The sequence below is a fragment of the Rutidosis leptorrhynchoides genome, chromosome 9 (genome assembly GCF_046630445.1).
Source record: "Rutidosis leptorrhynchoides isolate AG116_Rl617_1_P2 chromosome 9, CSIRO_AGI_Rlap_v1, whole genome shotgun sequence".
Taxonomy (NCBI): domain Eukaryota; kingdom Viridiplantae; phylum Streptophyta; class Magnoliopsida; order Asterales; family Asteraceae; genus Rutidosis; species Rutidosis leptorrhynchoides.
The window spans coordinates 309711403-309721640 of record NC_092341.1 but is presented as its reverse complement, the minus strand read 5'-3'; positions in this window follow the sequence as shown (position 1 = coordinate 309721640).

Below are 10238 nucleotides of genomic sequence, written 5' to 3'. Positions count from 1 at the left end.
GATTTTGGAACTCATTTTGGGTCAAGGTGACTTTTGTTGATTTTTGCATATCGATCTCGAGCATTAGGATTATGATACACTATGACCAGACCTAAATTGTTAGATAGATATTGACCAACATATAAATATATATACTTAATATAGGTTCGTGAATCCGAGGCCAACCCTACACTTGTTCAATGCCGTCATATGTATTTTTACTACAAAATACAGTATTGTGAGTTTCATTACTCCCTTTTTAAATACTTTTGCAATATATATTTTTGGGACTGAGAATACATGCGCTGCTTTTATAAATGTTTTATGAAATAGACACAAGTAATCGAAACTACATTCTGTGGTTGGATTATCGAATCGAATATGCCCCTTTTTAGCTTGGTAGCCTAAGAATTGGTGTTTATTATAATTGCTACCAATTGACGCGAATCCTAAAGATAGATCTATCGGGCCCAACAAGCCCCATCCGGGTTACGGATGCTTTAGTACTTCGATTTATCATGTCCGATGAGAGTCCTGGAATGATGGGGATATTCTATATGCATCTTGTTAAGGTCGGTTACCAGGTGTTCACCATATGAATGATTTTTATCTCTATGCAGTTTGCGAAATGCCAGATATAAGATGTATATTTATGAGAAATGGAAATGAAAATCTTGTGGTCTATTAAAATAATGGAAATGATTGAGTATGTTAAACTAATGAACTCACCAACCTTTTGGTTGACACTTGAAAGCATGTTTATTTTCAGGTTTGAAAGAAATCTTCCGCTGTGCATTTGCCCATTCTAAAGATATTATTTGGAATCATTCATGGTATATTTCAAAATACATTGCATTCAAGTCATTGAGTTCAATCGGGATTATTATTAAGTAAATGACAAATTTGGTCATTTATAGTTTGGATATTATGAAATGGTATGCATGTCTATCAACTTTCAATGAAATGAAAATTTGTCATTTAAAAACGAATGCAATGTTTGTAAAATGTATCATATATAGGGTCATATACCTCACAATGTAACCATATGTACTTGTATTCGTCCTTATGGATTAGGATGGGTCGTCTCAGTTGGGAAGCGGGTTTTCCGCTCGCGTAAGTTGGCCCCTTGAACAGAATTCTGTAGTTCATTTGGACGCCGTCCTAAATTGTTGGACGCCGTCCAGCACTTCAGAACTGGACGCCGTCCAGCAACACTGCATCAAATTTTTTTTTTTTTTGCGTTTTTTGGTGTAATGAGGTTGGGTTGTTACAAGTGGTATCAGAGCATGGTCTAAGGAATTTAGGCGACTTGAGATAGGTGCCTAGACTTAGACTTTATTATGTATGCGCGTTATGCGGGACTTGTAGGATTTCGGGTCGGACCGGGATTGGTTAGTGCCTAGGTTTAGGTGAACTAACTTTGCGCTAATTGTTTTGTGTTGTATTGCAATCATCAAGTGAGATAGACATTGTACTAGCAAGTTAATGCTACATGCTCGCGTAACAATGACTAGCTACCATTGTTACGGGTTCAAGTCGTGTCAAACAAGCGATGTACGACGATTGTTGAGCAAGATGGGGTGGTGTGGTATATGTGTCTTGTCCTTTCGTTTCATTGTTTAACCAATTTCCATTTTATAGAATGAAGACGAGAAACGGATCTGACACCGATAATGGAGGCCCGAGCGAGGACTCCGAATTCACGGCCAAAGTTGAGGCCATCTTTAAAAAGCAAAAAGCGAAATTTCTTGCGGATGTCCGAAAGGTCTTCCAAGACTCGGTTGATGGGAAAGTAACCGATTTAATCAATGAGCGAATGAATGCCGTGATCGAAGAGGCATTAGAAGCTAGAAATATTTATCCTCGTGGTGAAGGGGGTGAGGGTAACGGTGGACATGGGAAGCGAGATTTCCATTACAAGAATTTCAAGGAGTGAGAGATTTGTTAAAGAGCACATGTTGGATTTTTGACATCGAGGGGGCTTTCCGTACTGGCGAGTGCCCTCCCGAGAAGAAAACGAGGTACGGTTCTAGCATGTTGCGGGAAGAGGCGAAGTTGTGGTGGGACGATAAAATCCAACTTTATGGGAAAGAACAATGTATGAGTTTGTCATGGGAAGAGTTTAAAAGGGAATTCTTCAAAGAATACCGAACTCCTGCCGACCTTAGTAGAATCCAGGACGAGTTGCACAATTTGCGACAAGGTTCGATGGACTTGGTTACTCTCAAGTCTACCTTCTTGGCAAAGACACATTTTTGTCTGGAATATGTTGGTGATGATCAAAAGTTGATGCAATATTTCTATCGTACCATGAGCGATGAGTTGAAGGGTAAGATTAGTCGGGGAATGGCTAAGTCTTTTGAAGAGTTATTTGAGTTGGCTCGGGGTTTCGAACCGGAGATCCTAAAATAAAGCGATTTCTCTTTCTCTAAGAGAAAATTTGAAGGTTCGAGTCATTCGAACTTTTCCAACAAGAAGGGCAAGAAGGGTTCTGAAAGTGTTAATAGCGTGAAGAAGGGTGGTTTCGGGAACTTTATCCCTACTTGCTACAATTGCGGGGTACGTGGTCACTTGTCTCGAGATTGTACGAAGCCAACTTCAACAAACAAGCTCACATGTTTTAATTGTAACAAAGAAGGACACCGAAAGTTGGAGTGTCCCGATTTGAACACCGATCATGTTAAACGCCTAGAGAAGGTGGCGGGAACGGTGAAGGGATAAAATTACTTAATGACCAATGATGAGGCCAAGCAATCCAACGAAGTTGTCTCAGGTACCTTCATGGTTAACTATAATTCGGTAAGGATACTATTTGATAGGGGTGCTAATTTATCGTTTGTGTCTCCGCGTTTTGTGTATAAGCTTGATAAACCCTAGCTAAGTTAAGTCATCCGGTAGAAGTTGAAATAGCGGATGGTAAGATGGTGCTAGGGGTTGATGTGTGTAATGATTGTGATGTTGTGTTTGGTACCGAAACCTTTAAAATTGATCTCATCCCGATGACTTTGGGTGAGTTCGATATTGTCGTTGGTATGGATTGGCTCGATCGTTATAGAGCCGATATTGCATGCCATGAAAAGTCTATTCGCATGAAGACCCCAAGTGGGGGAGAGTTAATTATTCATGGCGAGAAACGGAGAAGACTTGTGCCATTATGCACTGGCACGTCGTTTCCTTAGTGGTGGTGGCATGGCTTTTCTTGCCCATGTAGTTGATACTCTCAAAGAGCCACCATACATTCATGATATTCCGGTAGTTAATGAATTTGAAGACATTTTTCGGGATGAATTACCTGGTGTTCTAGTAGAAAGACAAGTTGAATTTCGCATTGAGTTGGTTCTGGGGGCTACTCCCATTGCTAAAACTCCTTATCAATTAGCACCAATGGAAATGCATCAAACCCAAGAGTTGCTTGAAAAGGGTTTTATCCGACTGAGTGCTTCGCCATGGGGTGCTCTGGTCTTATTCGTGAAGAAGAAAGATGGTAGTATGCGGATGTGCATCGATTATCGGGAGTTGAACAAGGTGATAATAAAGAACCGTTATCCATTGCCTCGGATTGACGATTTGTTTGACCAACTCCAAGGCGCGACGTATTTCTCTAAAATTGACCTACGGTCCGGCTATCACTAAATGCGGGTCCGTGAGGAAGATATTGAGAATACGGATTTTCGAACGCGTTATGGGCATTTTGAATTTGTAGTTATGCCTTTTGGTCTTACGAATGCACCGGCGGCATTCATGGATCTTATGAACCGAGTGTGCCAACCTATGTTGGACAATTCGGTAATAGTGTTCATTGACGACATACTTGTCTATTCGAAGAGTATAAAGGAACATGAACATCATTTGCGTGGTGTGTTGAAGACGTTGCGGAAGGAGAAGTTGTATGCTAAATTCTCCAAATGTAAATTTTGGCTAAGGGAGGTTCAATTCCTTGGTCATATTGTGAACAAAGAAGGTATTCAAGTAGATCCAGGGAAGATAGAGACAGTGAAGAGTTGGGAACAACCGACTACGCCTACAGAAATCCGAAGTTTTCTCGGATTGGCCGGTTATTGTCGTCGGTTTATCCAAGACTTTTCTAAGATCGCTTCTCCATTGACAAAATTGACGAGAAAGAACGCTAGATTTAATTGGGAAAATGAGCAAGAGATCGCTTTCCAATTGTTAAAAGAGAAGTTGTGTCAAGCTCCGGTGTTAGTGTTGCCGAAAGGTGTAGAAGACATGACGGTTTATTGTGATGCTTCTTTAAATGGGCTCGGGTGTGTTCTAATGCAAAGAGGTAAAGTCATCACTTACGCCTCTTGACAATTAAAGGAACACAAAAAGAGATATCCGACTCATGATCTTGAATTAGTGGCGGTGGTTCATGCGTTGGAAATTTGGTGCCACTACTTGTATGGTGTCAAGTGTACGATTTATTCGGATCATAAGAGTTTGAAACATCTTTTTGATCAACGAGATTTGAATTATCGTCAACAAAAATGGATGAATGTGGTAAAGGACTATGATTGTGAGATACTTTATCATCCGGGTAAGGCGAATGTGGTCGCGGATGCGTTAAGTCGAAAGAGTCAACATCCGGCGATACGAGTAGGATCGCTACGCATGATTATTACTAATAATTTTCTTGAAAAGCTTGGTGTGATACAAATTGAAGCATTCTTTAACAACAAGCATGAAGAACGAATCGTGGGGCAAACAGAGTCTATTACCTTGGGCCCGCATGGTTTGTTGTCCTTTCAAGGAAAAGTGTGGGTGCCTAAGATGGGGGATTATCGACGAGTGCTACTTGATGAAGCACATAAGTCAAAATATTCCATTCATCCGGGCGCGACGAAGATGTATTTTGATTTGAAGAAAGAGTACTGGTGGCTGGGCATGAAACGTGATGTTGTCAAGTATGTTGAACAATGCGTCACGTGTTTCAAGTTAAAGCCAAACATCAAAAGCCGTACTGTAAGTTACAACCGTTAGAAATTCCAAAATGGAAATGGGAGCACATTACCATGGATCTCATTACCAAGTTACCAAAGACGGTGAGAATCTAATTTGATACGATTTGAGTGATAGTTGATCGATTGACGAAAAGTTCCTTGTTTCTTCCCATTCGAGAAACGATATCGTCAGAGACTTTGTCAAAGTTGTTTATCAAAGAGGTGATATCAAGACATGGGGTTCCTATATCTATTATTTCAGATCGGGATACTCGTTTCACATCTCGGTTTTGGAATAAGTTTCATGAAGACATGGGTACACAATTGAGAATGAGCACGGCGTACCATCTTCAATCTGACGGTCAAAATGAACGTACGAATCAAACATTAGAGGATATGTTACGAGCGTGTATTATTGATTTCGGTGGTAGTTGGGATGAGCACTTGCCTTTGGTGGAATTCTCGTACAATAATAGTTATCATACTAGTATCGGGATGCCACCTTATGAGATGCTTTATGGGCGAAGGTGTCGAACTCCGATTTGTTGGGGTGAATTGGGACAAAGGGAAATCGGGAGTACCAATTTGGTTTTAGAGATGAATAGCAAGATTGATATGATTCGGACTCATTTGAAAGTGTCTCAAGATGGACAAAAGTCGTATGCTGACAAACATAGGCGACCGATTGAGTTCCAAGAAGGTGACATGGTGATGCTTAAGGTTTCGCCATGGAATGGTATTATTCGGTTTCGAAAGCGGGGAAAGTTAGCACCTCGATTAATTGGCCCTTTTAAGATCTTGGATTATAACAACCCTCACTTTTCGACTTCTAAATTTACTAATTTGACCCTAAGGTTTACTACCTGATTGTACGTTCTTATTGTTTAAGGGTTGATATATATACAATTTAATTAACATAGACCGAATAATTACACACTTAAATAAATAATATGATTATAGTAAATATAAGTATATTATATTAACTAATATATTGTAACATAATTTTATAAAGTATATAAAATGTAATACTTTTACTACATAGTAAATGTAATATATAATTAATTATATAATAAATGCAACTATATAAAAGTGTAATAATATTTATAAAACAAATAAAATAATAAAGTAATATTATAATTAAATTAAAAATCATATTTATTAATAATATATATATAAATAACGAATATATTAATATTTTTATATTAAATTCGTATTTAATAATTAACTAAAAAAATAGTTGATAAAAGTTTTTAGAAAAACATAAATCAAGTACTTGAAAAATAAATAAAAAAAAGTAAATAAAAAATATTAAAACTAGATCTAGATCTACTTTTAATAAATAAATAAAAAGAGATAAACTACATTTTCTTATTTAATAGATACATGAGTAGGCTAGAATTCTTTTTATTTATTTTTTCTACCATTTGCTTTGTTTTACATTTCTTTTATTTTCTTTTGTATTTTTATTTATTTCTTTTATATTATTTTATTCAAAAATTCAAGTACAAATACCCATCAATTTTCTCATTTGAACTTGCACCTCAAAAACTTCATTCTCTCTTGAAAGTACTTGTAAGTATTCTTTCCTTTATATTTATTTTTTTATTTACTTATATATTATTTTTAGTCGAAATATATATATATATATATATATATATATATATATATATATATATATATATATATATATATATATATATATATATATATATATATATATATATATATATATATAATGTTAAATTTATTTTAATTGAAACAAATATAAGTAATATATTATAATTAGTGATAAATGTTACTGGAAATTTTAAAAATATTTTTATGAATTTACATATCGAGTTTATATTTATTTTGTAATTATTTTTGTATTTTTTTTGCCGAGACATATACAAGATACATACATATATATATATATATATATATATATATATATATATATATATATATATATATATATATATATATATATATATATATATATATATATATATATATATATATATATATATATATATAAATTAATCTATAACATAATTAAATATAAAACTTTGCATGATAATTATCAACATGAAGTTTATGATCTATAAAAATTAGTTTTCTAGATTAATAAGTAGATTTCGTATTTTTAAAAATTAATTTTGTTTTTATTATTCCAGCCGCTGTTTTTTTTAATTATTTTAATAAATATATACCGAATTTAATACATTGTAATTTGTACATGATAATTATTAAAAAGTATTATGAGATCTGAGAAAAATATTTTTTTAGAATGTATATCATGTTTTTATATTTTAAATAATTAAAAAACAATTTATTAAATATATATACATAATCGGCATATATAAAAAAAATTTAAAATAAATTAGGAAAAGGGTTAAATAAATTATGAAACTATTTTTCTAGTAAAGTATAATATTAAACTTAATTTATTGGAGCAATACATATTATATAAAAATTAATTTCGAATTATCTATTATTTAAATGTAAAAATAAGATAAAAATTGAAATAAATAGTTTAAATGACAATAAAAATATATATAATTTTTCTGAGATTATAAAACTTATATAAACAAGCAAAAATTATAAAAACAAATATTTTTAGTTGAATTATATTTTTTCTTATTTAAGCTTGTTTACGATTTAAAAATAAAAATAAATACAAATTAAATACAAAACATAATGGGAATAATTTTATAAAATTTTTATATGTTTATTGTGATATTTAGGTACTGAGAAAAATATAAAATATAAATTTCTATTCGTTTATCTATTTTTTTGTATTTTAGATACTAATCGATTAAGTAAAATAATAATTAAAGCATAAAGATTAGTTTCAATGTATAAAACATTTTTTTTTAGTTTACCTACTATTGTGAAATCAATAAAATATTAATTAGAATTATTAAATTAGGAAAAGGGTTAAATAAATTATGAAACTATTTTTCTAGTAAAGTATAATATTAAACTTAATTTATTGGAGCAATACATATTATATAAAAATTAATTTTGAATTATCTATTATTTAAATGTAAAAATAAGATAAAAATTGAAATAAATAGTTTAAATGACAATAAAAATATATATAATTTTTCTGAGATTATAAAACTTATATAAACAAGCAAAAATTATAAAAACAAATATTTTTAGTTGAATTATATTTTTTCTTATTTAAGCTTGTTTACGATTTAAAAATAAAAATAAATACAAATTAAATACAAAACATAATGGGAATAATTTTATAAAATTTTTATATGTTTATTGTGATATTTAGGTACTGAGAAAAATATAAAATATAAATTTCTATTCGTTTATCTATTTTTTTGTATTTTAGATACTAATCGATTAAGTAAAATAATAATTAAAGCATAAAGATTAGTTTCAATGTATAAAACATTTTTTTTTAGTTTACCTACTATTGTGAAATCAATAAAATATTAATTAGAATTATTAGATGATTTATTGATATATAAATTTGAATTTAGATAGTTTATATATATAAATTTCGATATATATAATAAATATAAGATTTATATTAATCAAATAATATTATATAAATTTAAGATCTGTATATATATATATATATATATATATATATATATATATATATATATATATATATATATATATATATATAAGACATAATTATTACATATTTAACCTATCTACATAATTAAACTTATAATACTTTGTTATAAGATTAATTTTAAAATAAATTAATAATGATAATACATTAATAATATTAAATATATTCAAACTTAACATAATATATATTTACTGAATAAGTAAATTATATCAATGTATCGTAATTCTATTTGCACATAACCTGAAGGTTATACTCTAAAGATAAGGTGCACTATATACAAACTTCATCGCTACTTACAGTCGTAAGTGAATGATGTCTAGGTTGTCATTTATGGGTAAGCTTGTGGTTCTCGAATGCCATGACTTAGATTCTGGTCAAGAGTCCGGGGCCCCCGGTTATATCTGGTCATTCCTGACTTATTTGATAGCAACGAAGTTTGAGTAAAGTTGTACAACGTCTTACTAATGAATATAACATGAACTTATAAACTTTCCATAAGTTGAAACCTTCCTATTTTGGACTGTCACTATTAATATAATTCATTATATTAATAAACATACACTTGGTCTATTAGACATTTACTGATCGAGCGTTATACCTTTAGGTTGATATCCCGGTCACTTACTTGCTTTACTTTCCTTTCTTGCGTGGAATACTTCAACTGCTATTTAAGGTGATTTTCATAGCCCCACTTTTACTGTTTATTAAATTGTTTATAACTTTTGGGGTGAGACACATGCTTGCTTTATAACTGTTTTACGTTTAGACACAAGTACTCAAATGTTATTATGCCGTCATGCTTTGATTCATGCAAATCCTCACCGTAATATCGTCAATTGCTGCGTATAAAAGGCAAAGTTAATTATTGTGAATAGGCCTATTGAGAGTAACGTCTCTAACCATTTGACCATTGGTCTTTGGTTACATAATAATGATTCAACGACACTGAATAACAAAGTGTCACGAGGTAATTTTTGTTTAGTCGCGATATTACAAACTTCAGCAACACTTTTAGATTGATATGTTTGGTATCCATCAACTTTAAACTAAATCTTGTGGTCTAATGCATATTATATAAACCTATGAATTTCACTCAACCTTTTTGGTTGACACTTTAAGCATGTTTTGTCTCAGGTGACGAATAAGATGATTGTCATGATTGCTACTTGATGAATTGAATGCTGCTACATGGAGTCTTCATTTCATTACATTTACTTTGCATTGAGACTATTATTACTATTTCAGTTTAAATTTGATGTCAAACTTTTAATTGCTTTCGATGTTTTATGAATAAATATTTTATTCAAAACGTCTCATATAGAGTCGTTCTCGTTTATACAACTGTGTTATGATATTAATGGTCACAAATACCCCTGGCCCTATTTGGGGGTGTGACAGATTGGTATCAAAGCCAGGTTTGCTATAGAGAACTAGGATTGCATTTTATGTGTGCCTTATGTGTTAGCTAGGGTGCTTTAGCAATCTTTAGGACTATAGCCTTTCCTGCCTTAGTTTTAATTGCCTATCTCTTATTATCTTGTTATCCGTTACCTATACTTTTACCTCTTGCCTTACGTTTTCCTTAGAACGCTTGTAACCGTCTTTTTTTCATTTTTTTTAGAATGACTAGCATGGACCCTATCATCATTACTGACACCGAAGAATCTAATTTCGAGAGATCTGTTCACACGCCTAGTTACCCTTCTATTTCACCACCAACATCACCTACCTACACC